This window comes from Nilaparvata lugens, chromosome 1 (genome assembly GCF_014356525.2).
Source record: "Nilaparvata lugens isolate BPH chromosome 1, ASM1435652v1, whole genome shotgun sequence".
Lineage (NCBI taxonomy): Eukaryota > Metazoa > Arthropoda > Insecta > Hemiptera > Delphacidae > Nilaparvata > Nilaparvata lugens.
In genome coordinates this window covers 50,172,584-50,194,789 of record NC_052504.1, presented here as the reverse complement: position 1 = coordinate 50,194,789, position 22,206 = coordinate 50,172,584, and the positions used below count along the sequence as shown (strand labels likewise).

At 32.5% G+C, this 22,206-nt stretch overlaps 1 protein-coding gene across 6 annotated transcripts in view; it reads right to left on the bottom strand.

The window, feature by feature from the left end:
- LOC111048890 (keratin, type II cytoskeletal 1) overlaps nucleotides 1–20,989 on the bottom strand; it is a 55,175-nt gene extending 34,186 nt beyond the window's left edge. For 3 of the 6 annotated variants that reach the window (XM_039435932.1, XM_039435941.1, XM_039435966.1), the window contains exon 1: nucleotides 10,420–10,525. The gene's annotated coding sequence lies outside the window, so the exon portion shown is untranslated. Of the gene's footprint in view, nucleotides 1–10,419; nucleotides 10,526–20,636 lie in introns of those variants that run through there. The other 3 variants (XM_039435950.1, XM_039435956.1, XM_039435975.1) reach the window with 2 other exon arrangements.
- Between the last annotated feature and the right edge of the window lie 1,217 nt (nucleotides 20,990–22,206).

Below are 22,206 nucleotides of genomic sequence, written 5' to 3'. Positions count from 1 at the left end.
AGTGCTTTATGACTTAAGTAAAGCATATGATGTTGTAAGCCATGACATTTTGCTGAAAAAATTTCATCATCTAGGCGTGCATGAAAGGTCCCTCAAGCTGATAAAGTCGTATTTGAGTGAGCGTAAACAAATTGTAAATGTCAATAAAGAATTTTACAAGCCTTGCCATGTACCTCAGGGAGTACCACAAGGTTCAATATTAGGACCATTGCTATTTCTTGTGATGATGAATGATACAGGTTTAAGTACTGATTCAAGAATAGTTTGCTATGCAGATGACACATCCATTCTCTCGACCGATTCTGGAAAGAGTTGATCGATCAGCTTAAAATTTTCAATACTCACACTTCAAACCTTTTTACAGGTCAAGTTCGTTGAACAACAAAATATTTTACTCACCTTTTTCAGGAAACAAAAGTAACATGTCTGCCTTATATTATCCTTCAATAACATACGCGTAATATTAATAATACAAATTCTGAAGGAAGTTTGCTCTGACGTTTGTATTATTAATTTTACGAATTTGAATTTTGATTCTGAATCATTCACCCATACGGAGAAATCTATGAAGTTCTATGGATTCATATAGGCCTACAGCTTAATATTGATAGGAAAACAACTTAATGCTCCTTTTCGAAAGATAATTTGACAGTGGGCTCCACTGGGAAATCCTATTCAAATTTTAAAAAAAATCTGTAGGTAGCTTCAAAATTTTGGTCTCCCATCTTGGTTCATTGGTCATTGAATCTAACATTTTTTATGGGAAGGTTTTAATGCAAGATTCAAATATAGAATTTCAAGAGATAATGAATGGTGGAAATCGCCCATCAATTTATATCAAACCGTTTCAAAGAATATTCACATTCTAGTGTTGAAGTTTTTGGATATCTGTGATACAGAAATATTGCTCGCCTAGAACAGGATAAATTATTCATCACATATTCTTATTATTATCGTTCCCTAACAACCTATGTTAAGCGTTTATATAGTCGCTGCTGAGAGAGATTTCTGTGATAGATATATAACCGAATAATACTATATAAATACTTTATAATCGTACTATATTCAACTAAACAACGAGAGACCCAAATGAAGGGATTCAAAATATAAAAAAATGAAAAATGGGAATGCGAAAAATATTATAATAATTGAAACTCCAGAACTTATCATTTAATTAAGAGACATTTATGGCATTAATAATTTTCTGAAAAACATTAATAATTTGCAATAATAATTCAGCAATATAGCACTAATAGTTTTAATTTTAGTACTCTCTCCTGGGTTATTGAAACCTGTGTTGGAGATTCCTCAGTGATTGCTGCATCATCTGAGGAAACCCCATGAAAGTGAGCTCTGTTCGAAATTAACAGAATGCTCAAATACAGAGATTTAGAAAAAACAACCATTTCATTTAATGTTCATTGAAATCGATCACATCAGTATTTCACTTTTTGTGTAGTTGAGAAGTAGATATTGTGGTAATTATTCATATTGAATGAAAAAGACTAAGAAATTGTCAAAAAACCACAGATTTTTCTTAACCAGATTAATCTGTGGTTTTTTGACAATTTCTTAGTCTTTTTCATTCAACATCAGTATTTACTCATCAATTACCGGTAGCGTATTGTTAATGTATTAAGATTTGAGAAGATAATATGAGAAACTTATTGGTTTTTCTCTCAATGATTGTAATGGACGGCTTGATTGCTTTTAAATAATTATAAAAATATCACAGTTTATTGACCGAACGTAGTGAGGTCTATGTTTTAACTAGGATTTTCTTTTATCTGTCTATATGTAACGCAATTACGGCCAAACGCGTTGATAGAATTCGATGAGATATTCCTTTTTCAACTGCGCGTCGATGTATACACAAGGTTCTTTGAAATTTTGAATGTTAAGGATAATATGAAAAGAAAAGGAATTCCTCCATGCTCTGGTATCACTGTGTATATATCATCTACTCTGAAGATAGGATTAATCAGACTATAGAATAATTATTCATAACAATCAGCTGACAAGTGGATTACACAGATGTCTGGAAAAACCGTGTCAATTTCTATAAGGTCTACAGTTTCAATCAAAGACCTTAAAGAGATATGCATCTTTAAGGTCTTTGGCTTTATTAACTTGTTTTGCAGTCATCCAATTACATTAAGCAAGCAATTTCTGTATATCTGTTTATATTTTTATATCTGGTTATTCATGTTCAACGGATCTACAAAACGGCTCTAACAATTTTCACGAAATTTGGAACATATACCGTAGAAGGTTTATGATAAAAAAATTTGATTGCACTAGGTCTCAACCCTGGGAAAACTCACTGAAGGACATGAAAAGGATAACAATAATTCATCCTTGGAAAAACAGATGATAATTTTGTCGTCTGTCGAAACAGAAGATGCGTGTGTGGGAGAGAGACAGAATTATTTCCAGCTGTGTAATCAATCGGCGAGAAATATTATCTAGAAATTTTAATCGACTTGATCAAAATAATCTGATTTGTTGAAATGACATGATAATCATTCTAAACTAGAGTATATCATAATTTTCAAAGTTATTCATTATTTGACAATTTTAAGTGATTAGTGAGTGTTATTCAATTTGTTTGTAAATAATCTAAATTAGACCTTTTTTGTTTTTAAATTTTTGGACTGAAAATTGAACCTGAATGGAAGTGTATGTAGCATAGCCTACTTTCTGGACTATTTATAGTATACAAAAAAATTAATTTATAAATAAAAATTCGGGGAAGAAACAGTTTTGGGCTGTGCCTGTTAGTCCTTCCCCAATCATTTTAAAGAATAATTGTGTTCTGTTTATCAATAGTTTATAAATAAATAACGAGGGAAGCTCGGTGCCCCGATATTGGTATTATTATGCGTGCCCATCATTATCAATATTCTCACTTTTGAAAAAACTAATTTAATAGTTGATTAAAAATAATCAAATAAACTTAATAATGCTGAAGAAATTATGATATTTTTTATTGTAAAAAAATAATTCTCATCAGATAGAAAGATTATCACAGAACTGGATGAATTATATCATATGGAATACAAATTCAAACGTGAACTGAGTTTCTTTTCAAACAGGTGACATTGGATACTTGTGGATGAGAAAAATGCGTGGGGTCTACTGTTCACAGAACTACTAAATACATTCCAGTAAAATTATCTTGTTTCACAATCCAATATCAGGGCACCGAGCTTCCCTCGTTATTATTTTATTTATTGATAAACAGAAAAAAATGATTGGGGAAGGACTAACAGGCACAGCCCAAAACTGTTTCTTCCCTGAATTTTTATTTTGAGGTCGTATTTATATTTTACAGCTGGCTATACGTCAGTTTACGAATTTCGGGGATGAGATATTTTGATTTTCCACAGATGCACTCGCTCACTCACTTTATTATCCACAGACGACGAAAATCTCAGCTATTTTTCCAAGGATGAATGATCTTTTTAATGTCCTTCAGCGAGTTTTACCAGGGATGAGACCTAGTGCAATCAAATTTTTATATCATAAACCTACTATATTCCAAATTTCGTGAAAATCGTTAGAGTCGTTTTCGAGATCCGTTGGACATAAATAACCAGATATAAAAATAGCCAGATAAATATAAAAATATATACAGAAATTGCTCGCTAAATATAATAGGATTTCTATGTAGAATTCATGAGTAGGTATCGTAATCTTGCCATACAATTACCATACAATAATTGAAGCTGATTTCATTCAACTTTATTATACTTTTCAAAGTTTTTGTATTCTACTCATTTCCATTGACAACATGCTCTCATATCCAATCTTCCAGGGATTCTATCTTATAGAAATATGCCTCTACATCCCCGTATTCCAAGAAAATGGTATTTCTATGTTGAGGAAGCACATACTAAAATTAGCTTATAACAATCAGGTAGTTTTTAGGGAATATGAAAAGATAGACCAATTATCTCAAAGTTCTATTGCTGGTTTTCAAATAAAAGGAAATTCAAAATGAAAAACAATACTAAAAAAAAATTATTATCTTCAAAATACTCAATGTTCGAGTATATTCACCCTCCAGTAGACTACATTCAACACAGTAGAACCTCTATAATTTGTAGCCTACGGGACCAAGCGTTGAATACAAATTTTGGTGGGTGACGAATATATATCAAGCTCTGCAATATCAATATATATTATATATCAGGTTCTGCAATATCGTGGCTGATAGAACAAAATACGAAAAAATTGTATCATAGATACTGATCCCATCATTACCCATATAATTCATAATATAGCCTCTATGAATGGATATTAGAAAATATTGTTATAAATATTAATTTGACAAACTTGTAAAAGATTTCAGAGATCAATACCTTTTCATGAGCGAGTTCTTTAACCCAGTGTGTCTCTAGTTATATTATTATACGTGAATCGATAATAAGGGGTGCCCACAAGGGGGGGGGGCATGGCGCAATTTGCGCCATCAACATTTTTGGGGGGGCACGATTTTTTTTACATTTTATGTCAACATTTTGAATCATGGCTAAAAAATCAAGGTATTAAATAGATATATCCTAATGTAGTTAATTTTAATACTTTTTCCCACCTTTACAATGTTATATTTTGCAAAGTGTAACTCAATATAAAGCATGAGAAATACAATTGATAATATGTTGTATGCAGGAATTTTAGTAATTTTAAGCCTATGAGTTTGAAGGTAAATCTTTGACAAAAATAAATTATAACTTCATCATCCACTATTATTCTGATTTCCTTTGCTTAATTTTAATTGTTAATGGTCATGTGTTTGAGTTTCCTTGCTGTTGCAACCTAATTTACATTAAAAGCACAATGATAAGTTGTATTGTAATGTACATTTTAATCTAATAATTATTTTAATTTCGAAGGCGTTTCATGATGATATTAATGTCTCTGAAATGAAAATGCAATTATAAACAACATCGCAAACTCTAGTGAATTTGACAGAAGAAAAAACTTCTTTTGTCAAAAATATCAAATGAAGCCAATTTCAATCTTTCAAATTTACACCCTATTTACCACACAGTAATCAAGTAATTATTGTAATACTTCATTACTTTTTTCTGTTTTGTATAATAGTCTAGTCAAATGGTCGTTTTTCAGGAAACAGCCCGAAAGAATTTTTAAGCACTTATAACTTTTGACTGAATGATCACATCTCCTCGTACTACAGCTCGTTCATATCAGCTCGTCAAGGCGGTTGAAAATCATGTATCATCTCACTAAAATTTGTTAAAAAAATAGGAAATTCCTCCTTTAGTATATTTTAGCCCATATTTCAATGCATAGAAAAATGACCGATTTCTATATTCAAAACTGTGTGTCTTGGTAACTCAAAATAATACTTGGTCTTGATTTGAAGTAAAGAATCTCCTCTTATATGTGAGGTGAATGATTTTTATAAAAATATAATCGTGAAGTAAGATACGTTTGATTAAAAAAATCAATAAATTTTCGATATTTTTATCATTTTCACAGTCTCGACAGTTTTTCGATATAAACAGTGATGCAAGATCAATTTAAGACAACTCAGCTTATAAAGCATGAATTTTCTCTCATTTAAGACCAATCGCAAGTTTCTATCATGTATTGTACTCATTTTAGAGACTCTTTAATAACAGTAAAATCGCAAGAAAAATGAGAAAATAAAGATCATCATTCAAATGGCTGTAACTTTTTAACGGTATTGAAAACAGAAGTATAATTCATGGGAGTGAAAAGAGGAGAAAATTCATCACAACCTCGACTACTTTTTGGATTTTTTATCTGAAGTGGTCCACAAGATACGCAACGTTGCATATGCGAGACTGTGAAAATGGGGGAAATATCACAAATTTCTCGCACATTCAAAGTTGTGTATCTTGTGGAACACTTCAGATAAAAAATCCAAAGAGTAGTCCAGCGCGACCAGTCAATTCATTGTAAATTTTATTATCTTTAATATTATAAGAGAATGCTTTTTCTCGATAAATTCAAGGTTCTCGAGATTAAATGGAAAACTTAAAAAAGTCCAAAATTTTTGGGGTGAAGTCGCCCTCTGGCGTGTCAGCAAATTTCAGATTAGAATTTAGCGCCCCAAAATACAGATAGAACCATCAAAAAAAATTCTTTCGGGGCTGTTTCCTGAAAAACGATCATTTGACTGGACTAGAAGCTGTTATCCTATTATATTAAGCGAGCAATTTCTGTATATCTGTTCATATTTTTCTATTTTTTATCTGGCTATCTCGTTATATGGTTATTTATGTTCAACGGATCTCGGAAACGGCTCTAACGATTTTCACGAAATTCGGAATATGGTAGGTTTATGATATCAGAATTCGATTGCACTAGGTCTCATCCCTGAGAAAACTCCCTGAAGGACATGAAAATGATAATTATTCATCCTTGGAAAAACAGATGATGATTTCGTCGTCTGTCGATAACAGAAGATGCGTGTGCCTGTGTGGGAGATCAGCTATGTAATCAATTAGCTTATCGTATCTCGCGAGAAATCTAGAAATTTTAATTGACTCGATCAAAATACAGTAATCTGATTTGTTGACATGAGATGGTATATATCATAATATTCAAAGTTAATCATTATTTTACAGTTCTAAGTGATTAGTGAGTGTTATTTTGTTATTCAATTTGGTATGTAAACAAACTAAATTAGAAATTTTATGTTTTCGAATATTTGGACTGAAAATTTCACTTGAATTCAAGTGTATGAAACAAAACCTACTTTTTGGAATATTAAATATTCCAACTATAAATTTTATAGTGTATAAATCAAAATTCGGGGAAGAAACAGTTTTGGGCTGTGCCTGTTAGTCCTTTCCCAATCATTTCAAAGAATTGAGTTCTGTTTATCAATGAATGAATAACGAGCAAAGCTCGGTGCCCCGATATTTGGTATTAATAGATAGAATATACAAGATGTATTTGTTCAGATGATATCTTCATTCCAAAAATCAAACCATTTAAAGATACATTTTGTTCGACTTGTGTTATTTACTCCTGTAATGTTAAAAAGTAAATACTACCAACAACACAACATCAGTGACAACCTGTTCCAATTTATGATAAATATCGGGGCACCTAGCTCCGTTCTGGAGTACCTACAAAACTACAAAAGCATATAAAAATTATTACGAGAGAAGAATTATAATAAATATTCATAGTTCATACAGAATGGTTCTATCTAATCACAGTGGATTGAGATTAATTCGCAGAGGAATGCAAAAATTTCTTTCACAAAACATGTTTAATTTTAATCCTGATTAATTTCACGTGAACCAAATCACAGAAGACCATCTCAAAAAGATAGCTTATCTGATTGGTTCTACTGGAATTAATCAGGATTAAAATTTAACCGGCTTTTGTACAACTGCCACTAAGTTCCTGATTGAATTAGGTACAAAAGTTCAACAGCTGAGTCATAATTTTGTCTCAGTCCCACACACATGCACTCGCTCACTCACTTCCATCATCAACAGACGACGAAATTATCAGCTGTTTTTCCAAGGATGAATAAATTCTTTTAATGTCCATCAGCGAGTTTCCCCAGGGATGAGAACTAGTGCAATCGGATTTTTATATGATAAACCTACTATTTTCTGAATTTCGTGAGAATCGTTAGAGCCGTTTTCGAGATCCGGTGAAATACAAACATAATATGATTATAAACATTTAAACATCTAAACAGAAATTGCTCGTTTAATAGTATAGGATTTAGAATACCTAAACTTGCCGACATTATATATTGTATGAATAAAATCGTTCCAAATTTGTATGAATGTTCACCAAAATTGCTATGCAATATTCTTTTGCAATAAAAGAATATCAATGATATTATTATTCAACTTTTTATAAGTAACCTTTACATTTAAAAAGCAAAGCCTCCCTTACTTATCTTTTAATATCCTATTAAAATATTTGTCATGTAGTTTTCCTGATGTAATGTAGTACTTTTTAGTCCTCCCGAACAAGAACGGGTGCACTGCTAGTCTCAAAAATAATATCAAAAAGATACTTTATTCCTATTTTAAAAGAGATAAGAAACGATGGTATATATTTTCATAATATAATGAAAACAGAAAGAATTCCCCACAAGAACAAAGGTGAATAATGTCCTTTGGAAGATTAGAATGTAAGATGTGAATTTTACTGTCATACACTGACTAATTTTAAAAACTAACGGGTTGCGAATTGGGATACTTTGGGGGGGGGCATTACACTTGGATTGGGGGGGGCATTACACTTGGATTGGGGGGGGCATGCGCCATTGCCCTTGGGGGGGCTGGCACCCCTGATTCGATAGAGCTTTCAATGAACTCATAACTGGAGTTATCAGTTAAAATTGCATATTAGTGTATTTATCATTATGGGAATACTAATTACAGTGTTTTTGATGGCAAAACTACGAATTATAGAGTTATCGAGAGGTTTCAGTGTACTCACTAATCTTGATAATTTAACTATGAAGTGAAGTTATTTTGGTTTTGTGTCAAGAAATTCACTAACAGCTCTATTATTTATGCTCCAAATAACTGCAGAAAAGAGAGACAACTGCACAAAATAGGAATGATATATAACGAATTATACAGTTACAAGATAAGTCATTGCCTTATATAACTACTAAGAGAGATAGAAATGAGTGATAGGTTTCAGAAATAAATTGTCAATGGTCTTGTTAAGAATAGCCTACACATGGGGATTCATCAAACAATGACCATTGTTTGAATAAAACAAGACAGCTCTGCATAGTACAGTCCGTCCAAGAAGTGTAACCTAACCGTCTTGTTTTGGAAGTGTCAGAGATTCGATGTGTGTGACTTTGTCGTTTCTGTACGAATGTAAAAGTGTCCGGTTTTGTCGCCTAACGCACACGCCAATTCCAGACTCTTTCAAAACAGTCTTTCCCTGTCGCTGGCGTACGGTGTCGATGGATGAGATAGTCGCTGTTTACTCCTGTCAGGTTCTGGGTGTGTCGGAGGATTAAGGGGGCGCGTACCCCAATAAATGCTTTCAAGAATAGATCAAAAATACTTCTAATGGAAAATCCTCTTTATTCACTAGCTGAGTATTTTAATATGGATGAAGGGATATTTAACAATTATTTCTGAATATATATTCATATTTCCTATTGACATTATACTTGAAAGTAATATTATTGTATTATAGTACATAGAATTTGAGGAATTGACGTGATTATTTGTTTAGATCTTCATTTAATTCATGGCTGACATTTCCAATTTATTGTATATTCTGTATACTTAGAGGAATACATTTTATTATTATTATTATTATTTTTATAGGAATTATTATTTTTATTATTAAGAACAGATTTGAAAAAAAAAATCAAAGATACACTCAAAATCTGCGTTTTCCCAGCGTTTTTCTGCGTTTGCTTAGCTTTTTCAAGAACTAATTGGCAAAAAATGTTCAATATATTCTTATGTATTACTTTATTTTCTCTAGAAAAGGAATGCTACCTTTTTTCAATCGCTATTATCTTTTTTTGAGCTGAATTTTGAAGCACTATATTTTTTTTAATTATTTTATTTTCATTCTTTGATAATTCAAACAATTATTTTTTCGTAGTTTGGGTTTATTGATTTCACTAAATAACTCTTGGACTGGTACATTATTGTCATGCATTCTTCTCAAATTATTACTGCATTTACAATATTATGTAGTATTGTTCACTATCATCATTATTAGTATTGGTATAATTATTAGGCTACCAGCCGGAGTACAGTAACTGAATGAATGTGTTGGATGAATTGAGTGATTACAGACGCGTTGGATGTGAGGAGTTTGATGAATGTGGTGTGTATGCCGACTATTTGAGAGAGAACGGCATGAATGCTTCAAGTATTATACATTTAAATATTAGGAGTTATCGGAAAAATTTTGATTTTATCATTCTTTTGGAATGTCTTAAACACAAATTTGTTATAATTATACTGACAGAAACCTGGTTGAGTCTTGATGAGAATATAACAAATTAAGAGGAATACTGTAGTTTTCATACATCAGTTAAATTCAATCAGAATGATGGAGAGTGCGCCACACCAGATTTTTTTATTAATTTTCACGTGAGCTTTTTGCTTGTGCATGGGTAATGAGAAAGTGCGATCGTGATTTAATGAAATTTTCAAACGTCCATGCCTATTCGATGGGATTCTGCGGTATTCGAACCCACGACCAGGTAGCACTAGCAGACTGAAGAGTGCAACGCCTTAGTCGACTCGGCTAACCTGGCCGGTCAGGACTTTTATATATATATTATGAATATATTTTCTATGAATAGACTTTTTAGAAATTTTAAAAAGTCAAAACATAATATTTTGATGATTGGAGTTTTTATAATTATCAATGAAATTGATTCATAAATTAACTCACCTCAAAATTTGAGGTTTGCAGATATTGTGAGGTATAATAGAGAGTATTTGTTCATGGAACAGAATTATTGAACGGAAGCTTCATTATGTGCGGTCCTGCCGTTATGTCAATCTGAAAAAACCAATAGGTAGAGAAATAAAAAATATTCAATAACAGATATTTAGAACAATCTATCTGGATGATTAGATCATCAAGTAGTTTTACATTCACACATATGCTGGAAACCCTTTTGAACCTAGGTAGGGAATAAAATTGAGTACTATAGGTTAAGGAGAGTCCCCAATGACTTTTTTAAAAGCTACCGTACCGGAGTTGAAGAACCCAGTCTTTAATCATTAATGATCATTCTAGTAACTACATATGGTTTTCCTCAAGATAATGTGCTATCACCCATCCTCTTTATTCTTTATGTCAACGAACTTCTAAGTTTAAGGCTTCTAATTCATCTGTGATATCCTTTGCATATGATACTGCAGCTATTTTCCACATTAAAACTTGGAATGAAGTTTACACTAAAGCTGAACAAATATATTACAAATTAAGAATTGGCTAGATAAAAATACATTTGAATATAGCCACATCACCTTCTCAGTAAATAAAATAGGGCAGCCTGTCGATGTACATATAAGGTCCGTCTGTAGAAGAATTAGATATTTAAGGTAAAATTCTAACAGAAATCTTGATAAGAAGAATTCCAACATGAAGCCTGTTTTTGAATTTTCATTAGAAATTTGTATTTTGATTGTATTGTTTTTGTCTTTTGATCTTTATTGTGTGTTTGTGTTGAATAAAATTATTGATTGATTGAAAAGAGTTCTCAATTGATCGTATTCACAATAAAGTATTTTCTTCTGCCATAGTCTGATGATAGATTTGATTGGAATATTTCTTTTTTTAATGAAACTTTTGAACAATTGTACCTTGATTGATGATTGAGAGAAGTTGATATTAGTGATTTGCAATAATTATACAAATAATATATTCATTCATTATAACATGAATATCAAGCGGTGCCGTCTAATAAAACAACAAAACATGAAACATAATATTATATTGAATAAAATATTATTCTCCATTGAACACATTAGGCCTATATTTAGTATTGTCACGGTTCTCAATCTAATGATACCTTGATTGATGACAGTGAGAATTGATTTCGTTGCAACTTCATAATAGTAATTTGTGATAATTATAAAAATTTATTCATTCATGATATCATGGCAAATAATGAATAACAAGATGTAGCATCTGAAAAAGCAACAAAAACATATTTTTTCAATGTAGATATTATCAAGTGTTATAAGAATAAATATAATTAAGTGTGATCCTGAATCTGGATAAATATTATAGAAAAAAAATATTTTTTATACTACCAAGTATGATTGAACTGAACTGATTTCATTAATCAGGATAGTCACTTGAGATTGGAGAATTCAGACTTCCATTTAATCATATTTACTTGTCTGATACAGGTGTATGATAAGATATGTGTACCATGATACGAATATGAATGGTGTTACAAATGGCTCTATGCAACTATGAATTTTATTTTTAAAAAAGTAAAACAGAGCATTTTGGGTACCGTATTATTATTCTGCTTGGATTGTGTTTTACAACATTTTTTTCAGAAAATATTTAAATTGACTTACAGTTTTCTCTAAAGAATGTAATAACTCCTAAATAATTGAATTTTCCTTAAATTACTGGTTGAACAGAGTATGAATGCCTATTTTTATCTGTATTATTCTACTTTTTCTAACAGAGTTCTCAGATTTCACTCACTTTTATTTTTCCTACTTCTTGATAATTATTCGATCTTCGTTTATTTAATTATGTATTTATTCACAAATCATTAAATGATTGGGGAAGGATCAACAGGCACAGCTCAAAACTTTTCCTTCGCCGATTTTTCATTGATACATCAAGTCCAAAAAGTAAGCTATTTTCTATTCACTCTTGAATTTGAGACCAATTTTTAGTGCAAACACTTAAAAATAAGAAATTTTGGATTTTGATTGATTAAAACCAAATGTTCAGGTTCTTAGAATTTTTGGCATGAAAACTTATCCTAACACTCAGGCGCGGACAAAAATGTTATATTTTTCCGCTTAGTAATATTTGTTAAATCATTTACAATATTATTAGTATTTATGTTGTTATGTATACATTCTGATATACTATTCACATGTCATTACATTTTATTTCAATATTTTGTGTGAGGAAGTTTGGATAAGTGTAATATATTTCATTTAATTGTAACTTAATTGTAATTGTTTGATTTGACAAATAAATTAGAGTTTAAAATTTAATAGTTTATATTAGATACAGTCATACAGGTACAGTAATTGTAAACAAAAAATAATAGTACTTTCTTAGGTTGGCACCAAGTTGAAGATTAAAATGCATTTATCGCGGAAAAATTGATTGGGCACTGCTACGTCAATCAGAGCTATTCCTGAGAATATTATATTATTATTTATTTTCCAATCACTTGATAATGGCATTATTTATAGCCGAAACATGTTGTGTTGAATAATTTTAAAGAGGGTAATCAGATTTATAAATATTAGAATATAATAATAAGAATAAATATTTTTATTTCTATTCCTGGGAGTATAGATAATTTTTATGTTTCATAAAACAAACTTTTATGACGGAAGTTCTATCAATTGATCCTATTCTATCAAGACTAATTTTGTTTGTATATCTGACAGATTGCGTGAACAGCTTAAAAAAATTCGATGAAATTTTAATTATTCAGTATGATGAATGGAGTTTATTTTTAAAACTTCAGAAGTGTCCGTTGTGGAATCTGTGTGCAAAAAATGAGGAAATTCGGCCAGAATTTAACTTGACGAAAGAAAGGGGTTATTTAATAAAACGGCCAAATAGCTGTTGTTGCTTTTCCTAATGTAAAAATATCTTCAATAGAAGTAAGGCACTTTTCCCATGAATCAATTATTCCCAAACATTAGTTGTGTTACCAAAGAAAATAGAAGGTAGCTTTCGATAAAAATATTGGAGAATATGCATAATAGTTCATTGATATTCACTTGAAACTGTCAGTATACCTCATTAATAACATCAATGCTCCCCATTCAAATAATGCTGACACATTGATGCGAATCTTACTATGATTTGTTTACATTAGATCAGATGGAGATAAGATGATAGCTACTGTTTCGATTTCAAAATTATGATTGCCATTTTTGCTTCTTATGCCAGCTGTTATTAGTTTCAATTTCAATTTATCATGTTTGACATTTTCACTTTTTATACCCGTTGTTATTATTATGTGAAATAAGCTCTCATTAAATGAAATCATAATCATTGAAGTCAATTATACTAAGCGAACAATTTCTGTTCAAATATGTGTGTTTGCAGATATGTATGTATGTCTGACGGATTTCGAAAACGCCTCTAACATTTTTATATTAAATCAGGAATAGAGTACGTTTGCGATAAAAAAAATATTTTGGAATAGGTCTCAACTCTGGGAAAAATCGCTGAAGCTCTTTCGGAAAGGATTATTGGTCCTCAAGTAGCAGCTGATCAAAAAAAGTTGCCATACTCTGTTGAAAACGTGAGAAAGAAAGTGTGAGCAAATGAAAAATTTTATAATAGCTGTAGTTGAGTTACCAAATTTAGCGATCTTATTTTAAAACATTGCAGTATTCATGGAACATCTGGAAGAATAGGTAGAGAAAGTGACCGGATGATAGCAAAATAAATTTAAAATCGATCTCTCCAAACATATGGTAGTTGAATTGATGTTTATTGTGAGGTGATAGAAATGCGACTAATTTCTTCAGCTTCTGTTGTATTGGTTCCTCTGTTGCTCTATGTTTCTATGCAGCCATGGCCTTGAGAGAGCCAGTTGTCCTGTCTGTTAATTCCTAATCCGGACTAAATACCACGATAACCAATCAGAGAAGCCTTCTATTGAAGAAAACCCCTGCTCTGATTAGTTCTCATGGAATTTAATCATGATTGAAATTGAACAGGCTTTTGAGCTACTGGACCTTATATATTCATGTTTCAAAATCAGCTAAAAACTATATAAAAAAAACATAATATTCCATCATCTGGTCCTATTTCCTTTCATCCTATACTATAAAACGAGCAATTTCTGTTTATATGTTTAGATGTTCAGATGTTTGGATGTTTAGATATTTAGATGTTTATATGTTTGTATTTCACCGGATCTCAAAAACGGCTCTAACGATTCTCACGAAATTCAGAGCATAGTGGGTTTATAATATAAAAATTCGATTGCACTAGGTCTCATCCCTGGGAAAACTCGCTGAAGGACATTGAAAGGGTAATTATTATTTATCCTTGGAAAAACAGCTGATAATAATTATTTTGTCGTCTGTTGATGATGGAAGTGAGTGAGCGAGTTCATGTGTGTGGGACTGTGTCAAAATTATGACTCAGCTGTTGAACTTTTGTAATCATTCAATCAGGTACTTAGTGCCGGTTGCAAAAAAGCTGGATTATTTTCAATCCTGATAAATTCCAGTAGATCCATCTTTTTGAAATGGTCTTCTCTGATTTGGTTCACGTGAAATTAATCAGGATTAAAATTCAACCGGCTTTTGTGCAACCGGGCCTTTGTGAGGGAAATTTTTGTATTCCTCTGGAATTAATCTCAATTTACTGTGATTAGATAGAACATTTCTGTATGATCTATGAATTATATAATAATTTCTTCTTTTGTAATAATTGTTTTATTTTGTAATAATTCACAATTATTCAAATTAACATTAAAATGTCCACTTGGAAATTCCCACTTCAATATTTATGGTACAGTAGTAAAGTTTAGGACATGAGAAACCAGCCACATTAAATGTTTAACTAATTATTATGAATGGACTCTTATATAAATGGACTTCCATGGAAGAAAGAATCAGTGGATTGGCTGCTTTTGCACTTTTGAATAAGTGAAACGAAGAATAAAGTTGTGTTTACACCAAAGTTATTAACAAAATGTAAACATTTGATGAACATATGTGTTAGTCAAGTTCCGTTCAATCTAATAGAATCCATAAGGATTAAGTTATCAACATTTTGTCAATAGCTTCGGTGTAAACCAGCTTAAGCGATAGACTATGCCAGAAATTCCAGAATAAGCAAGAGATCCATGGATACCAGAGTCAACCAATTCCAAATAAACTTGAATTGGAGTTCTATTTTCAATTGCATCAAGCAAAAGCAAAAATAACATGATCACTGCTAATTAGATAACTGTCAACGAGAAATATTAATTGCCAATGGATAAAGTCGAGGTCGACTCTTAAGCCCCGCCCAATATTCTACAAAATTTGCTGCAATTAGTCTACTATTCTACAGAGCACTTCCAATACATCAATTAATAATTCAAATGATTAGACTCAATAATTTTCATGCCAAGCTGTGGCCCAATTTCTCTATTTATTACCGATAGAGGGCAGATCATAAGATGCTCCTAGCAAATAGTATGTCCGTGATACAAAAATTTGAGCTGAGTCTCATCTCTGAGATAACTTGAAGGAAAAATTGATCATGCAAGTGGCAGCTTATTGAAACAGAAATTTCCATTGTTTGTTGAAAACTAAAGAGAGGAAGAGAGAAAATTAACAGCTGTGGTTATAACATTTAGCAATATAATTTGAAAACATTACATGATTCAATAAAAATATTTCCTGATGTCAAGATGAGTGCATAAGAGCAACTGGGTGACACCATAAGACATCACTAACTTTTGATTGCTTTTAAAATACGCAGTTGAATGTATATTTCAACAGAGTTGAATGTGTTGTTCAAATTGAGGAGATAGCAACGCAACTAATCATCACACTTACTGAAAACGATTTTTGGGTAACTAAGTATTATAGAAATGTATTCGTATGAAACTTGAAACGGTCCTATATATAATAACATTTTCATAAAGGGAGAGCACCTTTTCAGATACAAAATTCTATGACAGTGACGAGACTATATTAATTTATTATTCAAGTTATATTCAGCAAGCAATTTTTGTTTGTATGATGGATCTCAAAAACGATTATAACGGCTTTGGTAGAATTCAGGTTATAAATATTTTACAAAAATAATCTGAACATTTAATTCCCGTAGCGAAGCACGGTACCCTGCTAGTTTACATATGTAATAGGATAGGAGGTATAATTGATACTAGCAGGAATGCTCATTGCTATTTGAGAAACACTCTCCACAAAAAAATTGTTGAAGTCTTCCGACGTTATATCATTATTATATACCCTAGCACAACTTTTTACATTGTGAGATTATCAACAATTTTCCACAAGGTTTTACTCTTATTAATTGAACCACTAATCAAATCGCTATAATATTTCATTCTTTTATCCTTAGTTTTCATCCTATACAACTTCTTGAACTCTTTATAAGTAGCAAGAATTTCAGGCTCATGGTATGTTTTGTACAAATGATACATTTTATCACACTCATTTTTCAAATTCATCAATTCATTACTATACCACTTGTTATTCCAGTTGAGATCATTAGATTTTCTAGTTTTTGATTCAAAAGTACCATTCACAGCAGCTAGGAATAATTCCATGAATTTTTTAAATCTAAATTTCACATCTATATGAAAATATATATCCGAGGCAAAAAAATTTGCAGTGATCCCCACCATCTTGACCAGTACCTCAAAAAACTCCACCAATCCCTCCTGAAATGTAACTATCCTGAAATGTTGTTACAGAAACAAATCTCCTCCAAAACAGACACTAATCCAACCACAAAAAATTCCCAAATCCCACAAACTCCAAAGCTCTGTACCACCTACTTCCCTGGAATCGAAAACCTCATACCTGTCCTTAAAGATCTGTTCCATGTTGTCTCCTCCAATCCCTCTACCAAACACCTTTTCCAGCAACCACCCACCCTCATTTACAAGCAGCCTCCTAACCTCAAAAGAATTTTTAATAAAAACCAATCACTCACCTCTGATGAAATTCGAACTCCACCTGGTACCCTACCCTGCAAACGCCCCGCTGTAAAACCTGCCCTATCACTGATCCTTCCATTTACTTTACCAGTCCTATCACCAACTACACCCATCAAATCCATCAATCCAATAATTGCATCTACCTCCTTTCCTGCAACTTCTGTCCTGCCTTCTACATAGGTGAAACCACCACTGCCCTAAACCTCCGGGTCTCCGGATCAACAATCACAGGGCTTCCTTTAAAGGTAATACTTCCCTACCCATTCCCACCCATGGCTCTGAGCAGAACAAGAACTTTGACCAATGCTTCAAAGTCAAAGTCCTTGTCACCCTCCCTCCCACAGCCCCCTCCATGATGTCAAGACAAAAGAATTGGCTTTTATTTGGGTGCTTGGAGCTGCTTCCAGTCCTGGTCTCAACAGACAGCAATAGTACCATAGCTGTCAACTCTACACCAACTGTTCAATTAAATTGAAATAAATTTCATCATATATAAAAGAATTCACAGATATCAAATATATAATAAATTTTCAATAAAAATAAAAATAATTTTCATTCCAATTCAATTCTATAATTCCATTTTCTAATTTTATTCTACTTCATTTCGGATTTCTAATTTTAAATCTCCTTTTTTCTATCAATTGATAATCTACACCTTTCCTTATCCATAACCCACTCAAATTTGAAATCTCCCGCTTGTAACCCATAATGGCCCACCAACTAATCCCATAATACTCCTTCAATCAGTACGCCACCATTCGTCTGTGCTCTATGGTCTACACAACATCTCTACCGCGTCTCTGTGGTCACGACCGTTGGAATATTCAAATCTGCACCACTTCACTTCCTGTTTGATTCTTTGATTGACAAAGAGGGCCCAGCTCCCGAACATTTTCGTTTAAATGTAAGTTTTTAAGTGTTTTTAATCCATCCGTGTCGTGTGTATCCTGTTTCAATTTATAAAATATATATTTATAGGTATATATCCAGTTAATCGACTTGACAAGACAATCGAAGTATCTTATATTATCATTATTTAGTAATCTGTACATAATTTTACTTACAGTGCCTTCCTTACAATTATTCTCAAACTTAACAATACAATTGAACCTAAACAAAATAGCGTCATGATCAGGAAACACAGTATGTACAATCTCAGATGACCATCTGCTCTTGTGGATGTCAGTGAATATTATTATCAATATACGACCCGACAATAGTTTCATTATAACAAGGTCTGGTAACGTCCATAACAGTAATACTCAAGGCAAACAGCGAAAACATCAATAAATCTTTTTTTCAACAATCATTCCAATAAAATTGACATTAAAAACACCACATATGATTAAACTACTCTTACTAGTGGAAATTGCACTTAGAACATATATAAACAGTCTATAAAACTCTTAAATTAATTAATATTCATTCCTATTATGGTCAATAGACAGATAAAATTATCACTCTTTCCTCAATCAATTCAATGGCTGCAATATCACAGATCATTTCAATAGACTACCTTTAATATGCTCAAGCACCCTGTATGCCAGTCCATCCTCCACAATATTGCTGCACCTCCTCTTATTTGATTTGTTCTACAATAGACACTAGCTCTATAACCGGGTAAGTTTGCAAAGTTTAAATCCGATTTTCCAATCCAATGCTCAGCGACTGCAAGAACCTTGATGTTATACTTTTTCCAAACAATCGATAAGTAATCAAATTTATTACAAATCCCCTGAACATTCCAAAATAGAAAATTCAATTTATCACGGCAGTTATGAGTGGAGCTCTTACTTGCCATTCCAACGTAAGTATTATTTACATTGCTGTATTCAAGATTGTCATAGTCATTGTCATTACGAAAAGTTACAAATGAAGTATGCGATAAGTCAACATTAAAAATGCCTGTCTGCTTAATACCTAAATGAAAACCTGTTGGCTCCAATTGGAGACCGTCTAAGCAAAAAAAGAAGAGTGGAGCGGAATTGCCGGAGACGATTTTACATTACTTACAATATATTTCACGCACCTGATATACTATCGCTAAATTTTTTTTGCCCAACTTATGAGATGAAGGCCGTGAGTTGTATGGAATCTTCTCCCCAAATTACTTATCTCAATAAATTTACAATTAGGAAACGGATTACACAATTTACGTAATGCTATATTAGTCTCTTTTATCAATCTATTTACACAAGACCAGTCCGCCAAGTCAAAACGGTGTGGAATAAGAAAACTATGACGCTAAACTTCTTCTTAGAGCTGTCAGGACGTCTTTCGCTTCATTTTTGCTGACGTCATTGGACCCAGCCTGGATCACCAGTACATCATTACTGCCAAAATCCGCAAGTCTATCCGGCATGAAATCACATAACTTGGCTCCTGGTTTCACGAACAAAGTGAAATTATAGTTGCAATTCCTCATGAACTCTAGTGCAACATTTCTACTCTGTCTGCATAGTGATGTACCTTGATATTGGGAGGGGTGAGTTGGATTCACACTCAAGTGCAGCAACATCACCATCGCCGAGAGTCTCGCATCTATCATCGGGCTGCCTAGGACGCCTTTTAGGTGAAATTGTTCTCAACTTATCTCTCTCTTCTCCAACCATAATCTTTTCATATCTTAATGCTAAGTTGCTGCCTCTAGTGCTTCAATAGAAACAGAAATTGACGTAACTATTCCAGACAAATGTCTATTCTCCTCTCTAAGCGTTCTAAAAATTTCATTCAGATCAGTAGGCCTACTTTGTGTGTGAATTTCAGCTTTCATCTTTTCAATCTCATTTTATCTATGAAATTCATTATTACTGCACCTTAGTGTATTGGGCCACGGAGTCCAGCATTGAGACCTAAATAAATCGAAAGGGGAGGTCAAGAGGAATTTATCCATGTAGGTATCCTTCGAAATCGACAACTATGTGATAGATACATGGTTGAACTCGTCTTGACCTCCCCCTATCAATCTATGTAGGTCCCCCAATGCTGGACTCCGCGGATCATATACTAAAGTTCCCAATCATTATATTATGTAGGTATGATTTCTCAAAACTCATGATGGAGCGTTTTATAACAAGGAAGTCTCAGTTTCAGTTGATGTCGCATGTCGATACCCGCTATACTACATGCAACTACTACGGTACCTTATTCAAAAGGACTATTTAAGGAACAGTATGCTCAAAATAGGCTACTCAAAGAATAGGGTGCTCAAATATAAAAGAATAAATAATCTATCTTAACGTACCTGTATATAGCCCACTCCATACATTTTTTAATTATTGGCAGCCCGTCCTCCTGCTTATTGAGCACGAAAAGGCTTTTTACATTTTTCACTACAAGCATTATTAGGCTACCGGCTTGGTATACCAAGTTTACTAAGCTTACTTGGCTATACCAAATTAACTGGCTATACCAAGGCCTTAATGTGTGTGATATTACATCACACATGTATTTGCTAATCAATCTAATATAATATATAGAGGTTATATTATATACGCTATGTTATACTATAACCTATAAAAACGACAGACTATCGTTTGTTTATTTTTCACCCAATCTACAATGTCGCCCAATTTTTTGAAATCCACTTCATCCAACCGACAGTTCTCCCATAGCCTTTTTATCCAAACACTAACTCAACCCAAGGTCTATAAATACAGGTCATGAAACTCATGTTCCTTATGGAGCGGCCATTTTATGGGGTATTTATGGCGGTACATTTGAAAATCCAATCTAATTCATTTTGCTCGTAACAGAATTATGCATTTTAAAAACAATATTCTAGTTTAGATAATATGTGAATTCAGGTTTTCAATTTTTTAATAATGAAATTTCAATAATAAATACTGCAATCATTCATTTATTTATTATAAAAAAGGGGGAACTTTAGTTTATGGGCCGCGGAATCTAGCGTTGAGACCTACATAGATTGATAGAGGAGATCAATACGAGATCAACCATGTATAACATTGTTGTCAATTTCCAAGGATTAGCTGAAAAAACGTGGCGGAAAGTCCAAAATTTTTATATCAATTTTTATTTTTAATAATTTTTTATGGCTAAAATATGTTTAAAACTAGTGCAATCTTATGTAAAATTTGACGAGGAATCCAATGAAATTAATTTAAGGTTCGTAACTTCAGAAGTTTTTGAGATATTGCAAAAAATGTGCAGAAAAATGCAAATTTTTTGCTTTAAAAAAGGTTAACTTGTTTTCATGATGATTGAAATAAGTAAACTCTTCATTTGTAGAGCTTTAATCAAATAAAATTGAACATGACTTTCTACTAGTAACGGATCAACAACATTTGATATTTATGAATGAATCAATGACAACGAAAACATATGGTTTATCATATCATTCTACCCGGCTAGATTTTCGGGTTATCTTAGGGGCAAGATGACGGAGCGACACAGTGGACTCTTGTCCATCAGGGCGATGAATGTGAGCATACTCTGGGTTTGCCTCAATCAATTCAACTTCTTCTACTGATGAATCTTGCTTTGAATTTCGGTTCATTTCTTCAGCCAAACTGGTCCTGGGCTCATTAGCCAAGATGGTAGTGACTGTCCATTTGTTGAGGATCTCATGTGTAGGAACATTCGTTCATGAGGGGTGCAATTTGTTGTAGAACACAAAAGAGATCGAATAGAGTGAAGTGCATCAGGCAACACTTCCTCCCATCGATTTGAATCAAGTCCTCGTGATCTTAGAGCTAGTGTTATTGCTTTCCATATAATTCCATTATATCGCTCTACTTGACCATTCCCTCTCGGATTGTAAGGCGTTGATCTACTAGTTGCTATCCCTTTTG